Source organism: Netta rufina (assembly GCF_964035555.1).
Source record: "Netta rufina genome assembly, chromosome: 1".
NCBI classification, from domain to species: domain Eukaryota; kingdom Metazoa; phylum Chordata; class Aves; order Anseriformes; family Anatidae; genus Netta; species Netta rufina.
Genome location: NC_140123.1, coordinates 187,230,711 through 187,244,049, shown reverse-complemented (window position 1 = coordinate 187,244,049; position 13,339 = coordinate 187,230,711).

Below are 13,339 nucleotides of genomic sequence, written 5' to 3'. Positions count from 1 at the left end.
TGAAGTTCCCTTATTGAAATTTAAAATTGTTGTGATTAGTTGTGATCGTTGTGATCAGCATGCACAAGGAACATGTTGTTTGGGCAGACAGACAAAACAGTCCCTGATCAGAAGACCCCGAGCAAGACCTTGTCAGTGCTATCCTTCCCCCATCTTGCAGATCATAGTCCTGTTTGTCTGTTTTTTGTCTTCCTACAACATGACTGCTGATTCAAGTCCAGATGGTAATTCAGCACAATTCCACTTAAAGAGCTTATCTAGCCCTTTTTGCCTTGCCTAGATTGTTCTCTCTAAATAGTAGAAAGTTCAGATTCTCCTTACAAGTATTCCATATTTAAAATAATTCTTTCTTCTCCAGGTTATTTATTCAAATAAAAAAATCATTTGGAGTCTTTGTCCTATCCTCAAACATGCTTTCAGGCCATTTCAATTAGATTTTGTCTGAAGAAATAATATTCTTACTCCTTTTTCTATCATTCAGAATATTTAAATGAAAATATCTAGTATTAGTCTCAAAGCACAGATCCAATAAGCTTTACTTAATATGTCCTCATATTTCATTGTGAACCTGAAGATAGAGAACTATCTGAAATAATTTATAAATTGAGCCAATTTGCTTCTCTCCACCCTGAAACAAGATGACAACCAGTGAATCAAACTGTGATTCACGTGCGTTTTGTTTTTCCATGTGCTTCTGAGGCAGTGAGATCAGGTGCTGCATTAGATATGTAATGGAGTCCAGTGAAACTCTTTGAATGGAGAGAGCAAATCTTATGTATTGGAATATTAAGTAGAGCTTATGATATGGTGACAAGGAAGATGAAGAAATCAGCAGTAGAAAAATTAAATGAAAGAACATGAAGGGTATTACAAGGGCATGTTTAAAGGTAAGTTTTCTAAATGAAATTTTGTACAACTTTGCAGAGAAAGTGACTGGATTAAAAAGATGAATACATTACCACTGAATGTTACACAGAGGTCAGAGACATTGGGGACTTCAGAGGGACCAGAACATGGGCTATGTAGGACTTTGTGGCATTCTCTTCCACAAGACAAAATAAATGGAATGCTAAGAAAAAAAGGATTCACTTGGTTTTGACTTAAGGACAAAAAAGTTTAACAGTGATGATATGTCTGAGCTGTCAAACATTAGAGAAAACTGCAGAAAAGGAAGTCATAGTTTGATAAGGAGATGGGAGAGCTGTCTTCACAGACAGTTCAAGGAGCAATTAGCCAGTGAAATGATTTACCTGGAGAAAATGATCTATTTTGTGAATTAAAAAAAAAAAAAAAAAAAAAAAAAGGAGAAGTGATGAAGTGATAAGCAGTTATGTAATTCTTCTGAAACTAGATCCAGATCCACAGAAATCAATGGAAAGATTACAATGACTTCATGTGATTTGGAGTAAATTCTTTAGAATATGCCATTGAAACATTACTGGATAAATTAATCTCTGGAGTAATTTTATTAAAGTAAATTGAGTTATTACTTAGCAGATTTAACTTAAGAGGTTGTTATGTCAAATATACGTTCATTCATTCACTTCCTTGTTCTTCCTCTCATTCATTTGAATGGGATCTTGGTGTGCTGTAAACAGTGTGCTTACTGGAAAAAGAAGGGAAATGTGCACTGTGAAGAATGAACATCAGCCAACAAGAAATGTGGTTTCAAAAAGTGTTCCTTCCAGTACGTATTTTTAAATAATTTTCATAATCATGAAACTTGCAAGAAAAAAACATAAGGGGGACACTCTTCATATTCCATTAGATTTTTGGTTCCTATCTGATGAAAACAGCACTGAGCTGGAACAAACAATGCGTCAGGGATGATTATGTAACACAAGATGAAGAAATGTTTCTCAATCCAGTGCCAGGAAAGCTACAGGCAATTCTGGAAGTCACATGCTTTCTGGTGAGATTTTTTTTTTCACATCTCATTTTTGTATCTTGTACAAAAGAGTAGCCGTATTTCGGAAGTCAAGTTGCAGAAGGAAACAGCCAATAGAGAGGATCTTTTCTGTGCTTGTGAATTCCGGTTGAACCACAATGAGCACATTCTTCCTTCTCTTTTGTGGGCTTTGTTCTTATGGTAGTGAAAGTTAAATGGATCAATGGGGACATTGTTGAACTGACCTCTGGTGACCATATGAAAACAAATGGGGGCCATTAGATGGACACTGCTTTAGCTTGCCATATCTGCATTAGATATCTATTTTCAGATGGGTCCTTACCCAGATTCTATACTGTTATGTTTTCCTCATAGTCTCATTAAAGACAAAATGCCAGTGAAATATGGAAGACTAAACACAGTTTCCTAAGAAAATAATGAATTAACAGCTGGAGCGGGGGGTGGGGGTGGGAAGAAAGTAAAGTAAAGAAAAGCAAAACTAAACCAAACAAAAACAACCCAAGGATTTTTGCACAAAAGTATAGAATGTGTATGAAAGGCACTGATAAAATGATAATTAGACCTATGAAAAAAATAAATATAATTCAAATCATTTGTCACAGATTGTTGTGAGCATTGTGCTAGATTCAGCTATCTCAAGCTGTAAATGGCATGTTTGGATGGGGAAAGAAGAGTTTGAACAAATCCTAAACTTCAGTGCAAAATTAAGTTCATGGATAGTTTGGTTACATCAGGCTGGTAGAACTATCACACTAAGCAGTTCTGTCCAACCCTGTGGTGTAGAGCTAGCCCTTAGCTTCAGCTGAGACATTACAACAATATAGAGCAAAAATGTGAAAATTGCTTTCAAAATTAAATTGCTTTCAAAATGCAAATCAAATTAAAATGCAATTAAATTAAATTGCTTTCAGAAAAGCAAAAATGTGAAAATTACTTTCAAAAATAAATTGCTTTCAAAACCAGGACCTTTTGATACTGGGTTGTAGTCACATTTTTTTTTAAATTTCCAAACTAATTTCCAAATTTTGCTTAAGTGTCAGTAACTTTAGTCTGTGCAAAACTTAACGAAGTTGCCTCAAAATATTGTCCTATGCCATTGTGAGACTTCAGCAGTTAGACAGTCAGTGACAGCTGGATATGACACAGGAAGTATGAGAGACAATCTTCTGCTGAGTGGCAGGTGGAGGTCAGATAGGATAGCCTTAGGCAAGAAGAACAACGCTGCATGCTTGTGCTCTGGTAGATGAATCCCATGCAAAGGATAGAGTCCAGGCCACCAAGGAAAACACCTGTATCTAGGTATCTAGATAAACAAAACGTCACATGAACAGCTAAGTTTGGTTAATCACTTTTAAAATTTCACTGGCAGTAGTAACCCAATCTCAATTCTTTACAAGGACAATCACGTGCTTCATGAGTGGGAAACAGTTTTGATGTCTTGATTTGAGAGCCAAATCCTACCTCAAAGTCCACATGCTACTACTGTTTTTCATGCTAGATTATAGCTTAGCCACTAGAAAAAAGTCAAATTCTTGTAGAAGTGGCTAACTAGTGTGTTGTGAAACTGATGTTACAGTGAGTGAAACTTTGGGACAGTGCATGAAAAAAAATTGTTCTTATTTATTTATTTTCTGGGAACTACTTAAATGCTACAAAACAGAAACTAAATTTTAAGTATCAAAGAGCTATTTCAAATTTGCATCTTAAGACAGATCATTTGCCAAATAAGTAAATAAGATTAATTCCTTGGAGGATTTTCTTTCATGGAAGTGACAAAAAATTGTCTAGTAACTTGAGTTGCTAGTAGCATCTAGCAAAAGCTTTTAATCAGTCCTGTGGGTAAATGAGGTAATCAGGAGAAACAAAGACAGGTAGAGGAGAATCTTTCTCCTATATTAGGAAATTAGGAATTTATAATGTTCCATATTGTCACTTTCTCTTAGAAAAGGAGTGAGAACAGCAGAAAAGCATCTTCCACTTCTGCCTTGTCAATGGAGGAGAAAAAAAAAGAAAAAAAAAAAGTGGGGCAATTTTTTCAGAGAATATCTTTCCTGTCATTGTTCTGTGTTCTCTTCTGTGGAATGACCCTAGGTGGAGAAAACAAAACACAAGAATAAAACGATCCTTTTCTTCTCTTTTGTTGAACTCTAAACCAGATGGTGTTTTTGATTCAGGCTGTAATGTGTACAAGGAGTGGTTAGACTTTTATAGAAAATCCCAGGTAGTTTCCTCCAAGTTTTGCTTCTTCCTCTTTTTGTTAAGTGTCTTTTGCTTATCTATTGTTAACGAAGAAGCTGATATCAAGAAAGATGTGCATTGTCAATTAACACTTTGAACTTAAATATACTCAACAACAGCTTTGCTTATAATTCCACAAACTCTCCAAAAGGTACAAATCAAGTATATTATATATCTATTTTGAAAACCCTTCAAACAGCTTTATTATTATTATTATTTATTTATTGTTATTATTATTTATTTTCTTCCATAGCTGATGATCCAGAGACTCAGAGAAGGAAAACCACCACACAGAGAGACTTACCTAACTTCATAGATATCTTGCAAATGTCTGACAATTTCAACAAAAAGAATAATTAAAGAAATTGCCAGAAGGATGTGATAATTATTCTTGATTGAGAAATGGACTCAGCTAATATATTTTTTAAATCCAAAATCTGAGCATATTTGTGTTTTGAAGATTTCAAAGCTTCAAGTACTGTCCCTAAAATCAGATAAAACTGCTCAGATTCTTCTCTGTTAGACATAATATCTGTATTAGTTAGACAGAATATCTGTATTAAAGTCAGTAAATTGACAGATGTAAACCAAGAGAGAAACCCAGTAATAGAATATTAAAACCCTAGATTAAATGTTCTTAGCATATTTTGATGGCCAATGCATATTAGGAAGTATAATATTTATTTAATGTTTTATTTTAATATCCATTTCAAATATACAGTTTAGTACTAGGTGTTATAAATTGAGGAACTTCAGCAATGGGAAGTTCTCATGCCTCCTTAATAAGAATAATATCTCTAGAAAATCCTCAAAAAGAATATCTTTTTATTTATTTATTTTTTTTTTTTTGATACCTGTGGTGCTTTGACCAGTAATGAACAGCTTTTCTGGGAAGAAAAAAGAACAAAGAGAGAGCATAGCCTAAATTTCTGCTGTACATTTGCTACTGTTTGAACCTTTCATACAAAAGGTGAATCAGAAGAGTAGTGTGCCTAAAAGGAATTGTAGGGGAGTACTGAGATTCTGGCCATACTGTAGTCTGGGTGCAGGATGTATTCTGATGGTTTCTGCTGGTAAAAATTAAAGGTGAATTTAAGAGGGTAGGAGGACCATAATGCTCCTCCTACCTCAACCAGTATTCACATAATGTGAAACACTGTAAATAAATATTAGGGTGTATTACCCCTGCGTCTTTAAGAAAATCTAACCAGAGGAACCAGCAGATAGTAAACAAAAACATTATTGTTATTTATGCACTGACATGGAGTCTGGTTCAGTCCTGTTCTAGGAACTTTATATATACTTGAGGAAAAAGTCTTGTTTTCTTTTCTCAATACTTCAACAAAGTGAGAAATCCCCATTTCACAGAGAAGAAACAAAGCATTTGCTGAAGAAACTCTTCACAGAGGCAGCAATTAGTTGTAGCCCAGAGTCCATATATGAGGTTAAAAACCTCAACAATAATCATCTTTCAACTAGAAAAATTGGTGTATTGCCATAGAACACATAAATATATCATTTAGTCTGCTTTACCTTTGGCCATGTATTTGCTTTTTGCTTACTAAGGTATTTCTCTCAGATTTGGTAAAATATACCAGACTTGGGGCAGATGTACATAGTTTTCCCGTGCAGCTTTTATTTAATTTGTAATATAGACAAGTATTTCAGCTTTTGGGCCCAAATATGGAATCCCCCCAGAACTACCCTGGCCTGAAGCCCAGGATGAACAAAACTCATATGAAAGTCAACAAACATAATACTTGCATCACTGTAATATCCCAAGTCCTAGAAATGGGATATCTTTTGTGAAAGGTCACTTAAATTTGAGGTTGCAGGGTCAAGTACTCTTTGCTGTTTGCTCTCTAGTGAAATTTCTGACTTGTTAGGTGCCCAGATGACTGCAGGCAACTAGACACCTGGAAAGCTAGTGGTCTGGGAAGGTTTTTTGTTTTAACCACTGTACTTGCCTCACCTTCAGAGTAGGGAAAATTACTCATCACAACACATCATTATCTATTCCATATGTAGATGAATAAGAAATGTAAAAGTATATGCAGTGACAAAAATTATACTGTATGTCTGGAATTTCATTCTAATACCAATTTTTATTTGCTCACAATTTTAAATAAATCAGTGGAAAAAATATTTTATATTCTATAGGTAAGTATATATCTTTGATTTCTTGTGCATGTTAAATTCTAAATATCATCCTTAAGTGATTCAGATTATGTGAAAAAATAATTTGCTATAATTTGAAATTTTTGTTTCTTGAGTATGCAAGTATTAAAAGCACACAGATACCAAGATCTAACTCCTTTCTAACTCCTGTGCTAATCACCTAAAAGCAGAAAAACATGGGATTCAAACTTCTCCCTAAGGAAGCGTAGATACATTCAAAATTTTTCACTTCAGCTGATAGTTTGTTATGCCAGAATGAAATCAGAAAACTGATTTATTTGCCCTTTCAAGGACATCTTCCTGCATGCAGCATGATCTGTGACCTATAGTAAATCAAGCATGCATAACTATGAGTTAACTCGCTACTTTTCAAGGGTGTGCTGCCTCCCTTCATTTAAACAGCAGTATGGCTTAAAGATCACCAGTAGTTATCAGTAGTTATAATGTTACTATCCTTTTCAATTTAGTTAGAAAACAAACAAACAAAAAATTGGCAGTAAATTATATTACTGCATTTTCCTACTTAAAATACACATTTGCATGACTTTCACCTTAATTATTTCTCTACTAGTTAATCTTGCTGCATTATTGCATTTCTTATAAACCAGAGAGCATCTACTGATCATTGAATGAAACAGGTCTTAAGGCTGGTATGAATGCAATGATTAAGGAAGAACTAGGATAAAACAGACCCTGATCTACATCCACATTGATTTTGCACCAGCCAGAACTAATGCTGAAAGAAGTGGGCAGGAATTCAGAAAGGGGTAAAATAAATAAATAATGTGAACATGTCATTAAAGAGTGTTTTGATGTTTAGACATATGGAGAAAAATGGCATTTGGTGCAGGTCTGTGTATTTTTTATCATTTTCTGTTTTTCAAATGCATTACTTTCCAACATTCATTTAATATTGATTCTCTCTATATAGACTTGAACAATGATACACTGCACTTCAAATCTCCAAAATATGTCACAAATATTATCTGCAACTTCAGAAGTGAATGAAAATAAAACAAACAAACCAGCCCAGAAAATGGCATCTAAAAGTCAATAAGGAGTGAACTCTGGAAAAAGAAAGTAAAGGAAAGCTTTCTCCAGGAATCTCAGCAGACATTAGACACACGGTCAGGCACATGCTTCGTAAGGATTGCTTGCATGTTTGAAGGCCATTACAGTCAAAATGCATTTATATGCAAGGCATTTAAATCTTGCTCCTATTTATATAGTACTGGAGTGTATGAACCCTGAATGTCCTAGTTCAAGGCCAGCAAAGCTCTCAGTGGTTTGTGTTTGAAATTGATTTATGTATATAATAAATAGTTTATTTCTGCTAGGAAAATATGTGGAAGGTTTCTCTGAGTGTTTCCTATGACCGGGGTGCTCTAGGCCACCATGGCATCAACCTTAAATGCCTGCCCTGCAGATGCTCTCTGGAGAGACATTCCACAAACTATAATACTGTGCACTTTTGTATGAATGCATTTGCAAGAATGAAACATTTACTTAGGTCCAAAGGCAGCTATAAATAATTCTCTTTAAAAAGTGGGAAAGGACAGCAGAATCTGATGGGACAAATGCAGACACACACATAGCTAATGTAACAAATAAACAAGATGGAATGTATTTCACTCAGTTGAATTTCCTCCTCAACATCTGTGGAAAAAAAGAGGCAACCGTTTTTAGAACTTGTAGCAATCATTTTGAGGGATACAATGAGGTTACTTTGTTAGTGCCAGAGCCCATGTTAAGGGGCTCCCAAATTTTGTCATCTCCTGCAACACTGACAGCAGCAATTTAGAGCTTTGCCAGGCTGCTTCTGTTTTCTTCTCTCCCTTACACAAGCAAAGCTGTGCATGAGAAAGAGCCTGCCTCTCCTGCTGGTCCAGGACTCTGAGCTGCCTGTGCATGTTACTTGTGCTGTGCTTGGTGTTTGGGTAGCTCTTTCCCTTGTCTTCCAGGAACAGACATCAGATGACTGTCCCTGCAGATGCATTATGCTGAACAGGGTGAAATTCATCTCGGTGCATGAAAACAGTGCAAGGCCTTGTGTTTTCTTAAACTAAACTGCAGAACTGAAAAAGTAAAAAGCAGATGTGAAGTGTATCATAAGTGCTGATTTTTTTTTTTTTTTAACTTGTGTCCAGGGAAATTAATCTTGGAAAGTTTTGGCCATGTGGAGAAAAGGGGAAAAAATAGCTGCTCTGTTTTACTTTCTCCAGCAATAGCGGGGTAAAAGAGAATAGGGGTAGGAGATGAGTAGGCTAAAGGGGAAAAGCTGTTTCTTCAAACTTCACTCTACATATGGCATGAGGCCCAAAATCTCTGAAAGTCCTTGTTTTTCTAGATCTCATCATCTTGGTGGCAGGTGAAGGGCAGCCAGAGTGCCACGTGTCCCAAATAGCACATGGCACCTGAGCATCTGTCATGCCTCCTCACATCCCAGGTAGAAGGTCACTTGCTGTACTCCCAGGGAGCACTATTTGTCTCACAGGAACATGCCGCAGGCCAAAAGCCAAGCAATCATAGGCTTCAGACTCAGTTGACTGTTGTTAATAATTCCTTGTAGTTCACAACCTTTGTAACCAGCCCTGGCTACATTTCCCTAAATATCTCGGCCAGCAGCTATCAGGAGATGTGAGAAAACAGAGATAAAACAAACATATTATTAAAGAACTGGCCACAACCTTGGGAAACATTGATCTTTTAGTCTTTAAAGGATACAGATTTGGGCTCACAATGCTTACTGGCGTGAGGGGTATACAGAGCACAATGTGCTGAAACTCCTCCAACCTCACCCAGAGTTTAGCAGCAACCATCTGCACTAAGAAAAAGCAGCATATTCAGGGTGGGTTCTCAGAATAACAGGCTCCATTCCTGTGAAACAAGCCTGAGAAGGTAGACTTAGACATCCAAAAATCCTAGAAAACCTGGAAAACGTCTGCCATACTAACCTGTGACCTATTGGTTTATTGAAAAAACAAATATTTTGTGATTCATCTTCAAAGATAACATTGGGATCTTTTCTCTTCTTAGAAAGTTATCATCTGCTGTGGGGAAAGAAAAAAAAAAAAAAGAAAAAAAAAAAGCAAGTTGCTTTGGGTCAGTTTGAATGCTAGCTCTGCTAATTCTGTTTCCAATGAAGTGTGCTCTAGTTCTAGCCACTGATCGATAGAAAAGAATTAATTGCTAAGCCATATTAAGTAAGTGATAACTTTAGAATTTCCTTTAATGGTTTATTTACTGTACCTGCAGTACTGTTTTGAATGTACAGTAATGTTTTGAACCTGCAGTAATGTCCTGAACTTTTAGATCTGTCATAAGACTTCTCTTACTTTGCCTGGAGGCACATAACATGTCAGCATACTGCTGTGAGCTATTTTGCTGTGCAGTGTTAGGCATTTGTTCACTCTCACTCAAATCAGATGCAATTGTGTTTACAGAAAAATTATGTTTTCAGTAAGCAAGAAGAATTAAAGTTTCAGTTAGGAAACATATTCAGATTTCAAAGGCTGAGATGAATTTTACCTGATGAAATCCTCTTAAAGCCAACGGAAGGCTTAATGCTTTCCTGTACCTTAAAAAGAACAAAGAATGTCACCAAATGAGTTATAAGATTCGTGGTGAGAGTTGCAATGGTACTTGTGAAGTCAAACCTGTGATGGTACTACATAAAGGCAAGGTGAGAGCTGATATATTTAGAAAATAGAGACAAGGTTTCAGACACTAAAGCATTTCTTCAGTAAGAAGACTTACTGTATTTTTTATTTTTTTATTTATATATATATATTGAAATGTATTTCCTGAACTCTGACATGGGAGATACCATATAGACAAATTTTTGTGAAAACTGTTGAGGACTGACAGGAATTATACTGGAGAGATAATTTCTGTCTGCTATTCAGTGTGAGCTTGACTACACCAGAGATGGGATAGCTCATATAATATGGTGTATATGTGCTCTAAATATTAGATTTGTCCTTGTATAACTTGTATTTTTGCATGATGATCTATAGATTTGGGGCTTCAGGAGAGCTTACAGAAGTAATGCAAAGGTGTCACAGCAACTTATGTGATAACAGTTCATTAACTAGGTGGAGTCATCCTACCACTCTGACCTCTTTAGTAACTGAACAACATGGAATAGTTTGAAAGCCTCGCTGTAAAGCTACACTGCATAAGTTGCCCTAAATAGTGCAATGTAAGTGTGCTAAATCAAACTAAATCTTCAGCTCTGTGAGCAGGTATCACATATGATACAGACACACAGCTACCTCAAATTAGGAGTGGCAGGTGTTAATTCATCCCAAAACACTACCTACTTTGATTTGAAAATTAATGTAACTAGAGAAAGTAGATGTATTGAGAGAAAAAAGAAATCAACAAAATTTTAAAACAAAATTTTAAAATAAGGCCTATTTCATTAAAAAAGACTTGTTGGCTAGCTAGGCTAAGATTCATTTAACTTAACTTTAAATGTCTAAAATACAGACATTTAAGCTAGTCGTTTTTAGATTTTCCTTATAGTTAGAAGCTAGCAGCAGAGTGATTCATGTAAGCTGTCTTTCAATCTTAACACGAGTCAAATCTGTCTCTGCCTATTTCTCCTCATTGACTATAAAGAGAGTTTGGGGTGAATAGTTCAGGCTTAGATGTGTAAGTTTTAGATATGTAAGTTATGGTAGATTAAATCTTATCCTTCCTCTATCTTCCTGCCAGTATTATTTCTTTCATTATATTTTCTTCTAAATTCACTACATCTCAGTGCTAAGACTTCTTTAACCTATTCTTGGGAACTGATTCTGCAGCATGGCAGATCAGAAGTCACATAGCTTCCTCTGATACTCAATAATATCAAATTATTTCCATTATATAAATTTTATTTATAGTATTTATAAATATTGCATTTTATATTATTATTAAGACCTACAAAAGTTTACATTATCAAGACATACACATAGTGATCAGAAAATATATAATAGCAACTATAGTAACAAAGATTCTGGTAGTGAAATAAATGCAGTAAATATTTATTTATTTTTTTTTAATTTTTTTTTTTCATCTCACTCCTTGAGCCTTGCCTTTAATATTTGGGAGCTTGTTCTAGGGATGAAAAAGGAGCTCAGTTCCCTTAATTGTTGATTCTCTGAGTTTTATATCTTCTCTGAACAAGACCACTGTCTACTTGCAAACATTAAAAATAGCAGAAAACATGAGCTAGAGAGCAAGCATAGCAGATAAAAAAGTTTATTTTCACATAACCCACGATTATTAGAAAGTCATTACTATTGAAATTTGTCAAAAATAAATAAATAAATCCCACTAACAATACTTACCAAACTGTCTTGCATCAGGTCTAATTTTACAAATCAATGCATCGGAAAACAGCACAGAGCATGAAACTTCATCAAATGTATTTTTACCTTAGTTGTACTGCTACTATAATATAAATAATACAGATAATATAAAAGCTCAAAATACACAGTCAGAAACATTAATAGTATTCTTCAGTTTTACCACAATTGCTTTTGGAAATACTTTGCCTAATGCAGCCCAGCATAAAATTAGCCTTCCTTGTGGTAAAGGCACTATGCTGGCTCAAGTTCAACTTGCTGTCTACCAGGCCTCCCAAGGTCCTTTTCTGCCAAACTGTTTTCCAGCTGCGTGACCCCCAGCATGTACTGGTGCCTGAGGTATTTCCACCCCAAGTGCAGGACTTTGCACTTCCCCTTGTTGAACTTCATCTGTTTCCTGTCAGCCCATTTCTCTAGTCCGTCCAGAATAGCAGCAGAATCCTCTGGTGTATCATCCAGTTTTGAGTAATTTTCAGACATGCTGAAGGTGCACTCTATTCCATCACCCAAATCATTAATGATGTTAAAGAGGACTAGATGCAATGTAGATCCTTGGGGTACACTGCTAGTTACTGGCCTCCAACCAGACTTCTTGTCATTGATCACACTTTGGGCCCAGCTGTTCAGCCAGTTTTCAATCCACATTGGAAGCCTACAGATGCAGCCCATACATCAACAGCTTTTCTATGAGAATCTGATGAGAGACAGTGTCAAAGGCCTTACTGAAGTCTAGGCAGACAGTATCCACTGCTCTCCTCTAATCTAACAAGACAGTCATTTAATTGTAGTTTATCAAATTGGTCAAAAAATGTCGACTTATTATATGTTAAACATATATTTATTATATGTATGTGCTATATGATTTGTCACATCTCTTTACAGCATGTATTATTGTAAGACTTTTTAATGAAAATAATTGTGGTATTTTTCAGAGCTGGTCTCTTTTAGCCTATCTGAGCTGTACAGCAAGACTGGCTAATACAAGCTGCCATTGTAAATACAAACACAGAGGAAGAAACAAAATAAAACCAAACTGCAAGAAAGAGAAAATTATTATTACCATTCCAAATTACTTATAAAATATCAGAAACAATACAAAGCCATTCAAAAATATTGCATTATCTACATAGAGTGATGATTTTCTGTTTAGTTTCTACTCGGAGCCCAAGTGTCAAAAATAACTACTGCAAACATTAAAAGGATCACACAAAGTTTTTCTTGTTTTAACATGGATAGTGAATAAAATGAAAATTCATTTGAAGTCTATAGAAAGCATCTGGAAAAATACAGGAATCTGATAAGGACTAGAGAGCTCTGTGGTATATTCCCATTGACCTCTATGCTGGACAGAAGACAATGGCTTTGCTTCATAGAAAATCTTGAGGTTTGGAATACATAAGGTTGAAACAAAATATCTGTATGCATTCTCAAAATTCAGTTGTATCAGAACATAGGCAAAGGCTTTTTCCTTAGAAATCTTATTGAAAATTTCCTCAAAATCTGTTCAGCTCATGATGATTCAGCTTAAATAAAGCAACACCTTTCAAGAAAATACATTTTGTCAAAAACTGCCTGACTGACCCTGCCCTGTGTTTAGAGGGGCCATTTAAAAATAGGTTTAAGGCAATTTTAGAATTGCAAATTAAGGGAAATCTATTTA